Raw genomic sequence first — 6,000 nt, forward strand, 5'->3', positions numbered from 1 at the left:
TTTATTTGAAGAAAAAAAAGAAGAAAATGACATGAAATGGATGATTGTGGTTTGTGGACCCTCACTTTTCATTGTTCCCCACTTATGGGGAGAAGAAGAAGGAAGTTTGTGTGCCCTATCACCTACCAGTCTTGTAGTTAAGGCTCTTTCTTAACTTGTTTTAGAGTTTAATCTTTTCACCTAAATGTTACTTAGCATCTTCCAGTTGGTAATCTTATGGTTGTGTATCCCTAATTAAGTCGGATGGATTTCGTTCGGGTTTGAGTCTAGACTGTCTAGTGTTGTAGTTTTCGTTTTAGATATTGGACTAACTTGTCATTTTTCGCAACTTCCTCTCTTTATTCTTCTTCTAAATTTGATTCTGAGGTGGATTTCACTCTATGCTAAACTGAAAGTCCACGCCTGGACTTCTTTTAAACTTTGTTCTTCGAAAAGTAAAATAACCTAGAAGAGATGTGGAGCCCCATTCCATTGAAATACCTTAATTTTGGGCATCATCACCATTCTCTAGTGTTCTACTAGTATTTATAATGTCTGATGACTTTTATAGAGAGTAAGTGGGTCTATCTTTACTTTTGTTCTATAAATGTGTAAATTTTCTCTACAAATATTCGGACGCATTTTTCTATAAATTTATGTAAATTTTTTCTCTGTATGGATGTAACATATCTTTTGTGTCAAAAGAGAAGGCTCTGCTGAGATCTTTTGCGATTTTGCGTTCATCATCATTGGATGATAAGTTTAAAAGCCAAAAGAATTTGTTGTTAAGGCATGATCTTATCACTTCCGCATCGTTTCCTATGATGTCTAAATTATCTAATTGTTGTGTTAAAATCATCCGATCTCGCCTTGTATTTGAATCCAAAAAAAAAATGGCACAAGGTGTAAGACACATTCTTTTTATTTTAGTTAAAAATCTTAAATAGTGTAATTAATGAGAATGATGAACCATTCATTTACTAGGGCGAATGGTCGTGTCCTACTCTTTTTTTTTTTTCTCCATGCAAGGTCATGTTTCTTCTTTGAATGAATAGACAGCCCCTAGGTCAACAACAAGCAACATAAAAAAATGAAGAAATCAATATGAGTAATGGTACCATCCTTTGTAGTTGGTGTCAAACACAGCTCGTATCCCAGCAGCCACACCATTATGCAACGCAATGATGCTAATTCTGAATATTGGAAGGCTAAGTTCATTGATGGACTTCCTCCTCTTTTTGCTGAAAAAGTTAGACAAAGACTAAGAGATCAAAATAATGAAAACATCATCTCTTATAGTTATCTAACTTATGGACATATAATTACTACTTGTGTTCAAACTGGATTAGAAATTTGTAATGATATGAAATTACAATACCAATTGAAAAAACAGAATTTGCATGGGAAAAAAGAAATTGGTGAATTCTGTAGTCAATTTGCATATGATATGAAAATTGATTATCCAAAATCTCATAAAAGGAATTCTAGAGATTCGAAAGAGTATTCTCGAAAATCTTATTATAAGAAAAGAAGAAAATACAAACAGAATAAAGAAATTTATTATCAGAAGCCTCGACATAAGAAAAGATTTAAAGGAAATTATATTCCTAATAAATCTGAAACAAAATCAGGACAAAAAACAAGTAATAAAACTTGTTTCAAATGCGGAAAAATAGGGCATTATGCTAATAAATGTTCTACAAAAAGAAAACTGAATGAATTAAAAATTGATGACAATCTAAAAGCTGAATTAAGCAAAGTTTTCCTGACCTCTAATACTGAAGAAGAATCTTCATCTTCTAGTGACTCTGAGGATGTTAATGAAATTGATTTTCTATCTTCTAGCCAATCAGAAGATATATCTGAAAAGGAACCTTGTGCAGGACAATGTTCTAAAAACCAAGACTATTGGAAAGCCATTGTAGAAATGAATGGCTTGAGTATTAATGTTTTAACGGATACTCAATCAGAAATAATATCTATGATAGATAAAGTAACAGACCCTCTGCTAAAAAGTAAAATATTACAATTTTGCTTAGAACAGACAAAAAACTCTCCTAGTTCCTTTGAGAAACCGAATATTACTAAACATTACAGTATGAAAGAAGTACTTCAAAGACTTGAAGGAAAACCAGAAACTTCTTTAAAACCTTCTACTTCTCAAGATTTAAGAAGTGAGGTAAATATAGTTAAATCTGAAATAAAACTCATCAGAGAAGAGTTAGATAACCAGAATATCAGACTTATTCAATTAGAAAGTCTAGCTGAAAAACATCAATCAAAAGATAAATCGATTGCTATTCTAAACACAGAACCATCTAGTATTTTAGATAATAATCTTATCTTTTTAAATACTATGCAGAAAATTACCTATCAGAAATGGTATATAAGTATTAATATTGTTATCAACAAAGAATATACCATTACTAATGCAGTAGCATTGGTGGATAGCGGAGCTGACATGAACTGTATTAGAGAAGGTTTAGTTCCGACTAAATACTTCGAAAAAACCGTACAATCTCTACATTCTGCAAGTGGAGATAGAATGCCAATTAATTATAAGCTACCTGAAGCTTATATTTGTAATAAAGGAATCTGTATTCCACAAACCTTTATTTTAATCCGAAATTTATCTCAAGAAGTTATTCTGGGAACTCCATTTATTAATTTATTTTTCCCTTATGACAAGATAGATGAAACCGGATTATATGCTAGTTTTCAAAATCATAAAATACATTTTGAATTTATTACTAGCCCTGAAACCAGGACTTTAAATGAGTTAGAATATTTAATTAATTCTAAAACTGCTCATTTAAACTTCTTACAAGAAGAAATACATAATTTGAATATTTCCGAGAAATTGAACTCCCCAGAAATAAAACTAAAAATCAAAGAAATTGAAAATCAATTTCTAACCGAAGTTTGTAGCAATATTCCCAATGCTTTTTGGGAAAGGAAAAAATATATTGTATCTTTACCTTATAAACCTGAATTTGATGAAAAAACTCAGATTCCGACTAAGGCTCGTCCTAGTCAAATGAATGCTGAATATCTTGAACTTTGTAAGAGAGAAATTCAAGATTTATTAGAAAAGAAGCTTATCAGAAAAAGTTATTCACCATGGAGTTGTACCGCTTTCTATGTGAATAAAGCAGCTGAAAAGGAAAGAGGTGTTCCAAGGCTTGTAGTAAATTACAAACCTTTGAATGATGCTCTGAAATGGATTAGATATCCTATTCCAAACAAAAAAGATCTTTTAGATAGATTGCATTCTGCAAAAATATTTTCTAAATTTGATCTTAAATCTGGATACTATCAGATTCAACTAACTGAAGAAGATAGATATAAAACTGCATTTACTGTACCCTTTGGGCATTATGAATGGAATGTTATGCCATTCGGTTTAAAAAATGCCCCTTCAGAATTTCAAAATATTATGAACGATATTTTTATTCCGTATTCAAATTTTACTATTGTCTATATAGATGATATATTAGTATTTTCATCTAATATAGATCAACATTTTAGACATCTTAGAATTACAAAAGATGTTATCAGAAAAAATGGTTTAGTCATATCTGCACCTAAAATGAAACTCTTTCAAACTGAAGTTAGATTTCTAGGACAGAATATTAGTCAAGGGACAATAATCCCTATTGACAGAAGCATTGAATTTGCCTCTAAATTTCCTGATGAAATTAGAGACAAAAATCAATTGCAAAGATTTTTAGGAAGTCTTAATTATATAGCAGACTACTACCAGAATATAGCAATGGATAGTGCTATTTTATATGATAGGCTTAAAAAGAATCCATTACCTTGGGATGATCAGCATACCCAAGCAGTCCGAAAAATCAAACTTAGAGTAAAACAATTACCATGTCTAGGGTTAGCAAACCCTCAATGGTTCAAAATTGTTGAAACGGATGCCTCTGATATTGGTTATGGAGGTATTCTAAAACAGAAAAACCCTTCTACTAATAAAGAAGAATTACTTAGATTTGCATCTGGAATGTGGAAGAATGCTCAGAAAAACTATTCCACCATCAAAAAAGAAATGTTATCAATAGTCAAATGCATTTCTAAATTTCAAGATGATTTATTAAATCAATCTTTTCTACTCCGTATTGACTGTAGTGCTGCAAAAGATATTTTGCAAAAGGATGTTAAAAATTTAGTTTCTAAACAAATTTTTGCAAGATGGCAATCTGAATTATCTGCATTCGATTTTAAAATTGAATATATTAAAGGAAATCAGAACTCTCTTCCTGATTTTTTAACCCGTGAATTTTTGCAGGATAAAGATGGAACCACCTGATAAAGGAGCAGGAGGATCTAGATATCCGAAGAAAGTAAATCAGAAAAAAGGGAAGTTTTCTTCTCTATCAGAATTCCCTGTAGTAGGATCATCCTCTCAGGATAAACCCAATCCGAAACTAACTGCTAAAGATATCCTAAAAAAGGAAATCATTTATGCTAAAAAGTTAATAACTGAAAAAATTCTATCTGTATCCTTAGAAGATGTCCAGTGGAGACATGATCCATGGCACATCAAAGAACGGTACTTAGGAGTACAAAACTATCCTATCCAAGATGGCAAGCATAGATATATCTATGAAGCCATTCTGAATGAAACAGAATCTGTACAAATGGTACACCACCATTATAATCTGAAAGACAGTAAGTCTCCTATAACACATTCTAAGTGTTATATAGTAAAAGTCTTACATATAACAGAATGGGCTCTTGACCCCTCAAGACCCAGAAGCCTGAAATTGAATGGTCAAAACTATAATTATTGGGATTATGTTTTGGCATGGTCATTCATGTTCTATTATCAGAATCCGATCAGGAAACACTCCTGGTTTATCAGTATTAACCCTGAAATTGTTAAAGGAAAAGGTTTCCCTCTCTGGTTTCTGCATTGGTGGGAGAAATTCGGTCCAGAACTGAGTTTCTTACCAGATACACTGAAAGACCCTTGGCTAAAATGGTATGAGTATCATCCAAAGCTCAAGGGAAAAACTGCAGAAAAAACCCCAAAAGGGTTATCAGCACTCTGTTATATGGCAGAGTTCAAAATACCATGGATATGGAGATGGGATCTAGAATTTCACTTTGATGATCTATTAATTCCATGTATTAGCAGAACTTTTCATTACAAATGGTGGGATGGATTTCCTATTACAGATACCCATAAACTCATTTGTCAAACTGTAATTGAGTATGAAAATGCCTATAAGGCTACTCAAAAATCCGTATCTATTTCACCTTCTGATAATATTTTCCAATTTTTATTGGATGATATTCAGAAAAAATATCCGAACCTTTCATCGGTAGATCAACAGATTAAAGCTATGGAAATAATTAAAAATCAATTCCTAGCTCATCATCAGAAGCAAGATATAGAGACTGAAATTCTAGATGACTCGTCATCTCAAGAAAATCAGTATGCTGTATTGGCTGGAGAAAGCCAAGATCCGAATGAGGATTTCGATGACTCAAAATCAGCAAAATCGGATACCTCAATGGCAGATTACTGGGATGCTATCATCGAAGTGCATTCTCAGAAGTTACTAAAATCTGCAAAAGGCAAACAAAAAGATCAGTAGTTTGCTACAGTTACTGTACAATTGTACAGTAAATCCGTATTTCAGTATTATTCGACAGTATCAGCATCTAGAAGACACTATTCAAAATATTGATTGTCAGCTTAAATAGTAAAGGTCAAGACTGTTTCGACAGGAAGAGTCAAGAACTATTTTGACAGGAAGAGTCAAGAACTATTTCGACAGGAAGAGTCAAGAACTATTCTCAACAATAGAAGGCGGCTTACTGTGCCAACAGTAGATGGCGGCTTACTGTGACAAATAGTAAAAGGCAAATAGTAAAAAGTCAATTTTACTATTCACTATTCATCAGAAGACGACGAAGTAGACCTGGAAACCGGAACTGTTCCGGTCATCTAAAAATTTTTATAAATTCCGAATGTTGGTTCATTCTGAACCTAAGTTATTTTCT

The sequence above is a fragment of the Eschscholzia californica genome, unplaced genomic scaffold (genome assembly GCF_041429995.1).
Source record: "Eschscholzia californica isolate CP2 unplaced genomic scaffold, dmEscCali1.0.p SCAF_1, whole genome shotgun sequence".
NCBI lineage: Eukaryota > Viridiplantae > Streptophyta > Magnoliopsida > Ranunculales > Papaveraceae > Eschscholzia > Eschscholzia californica.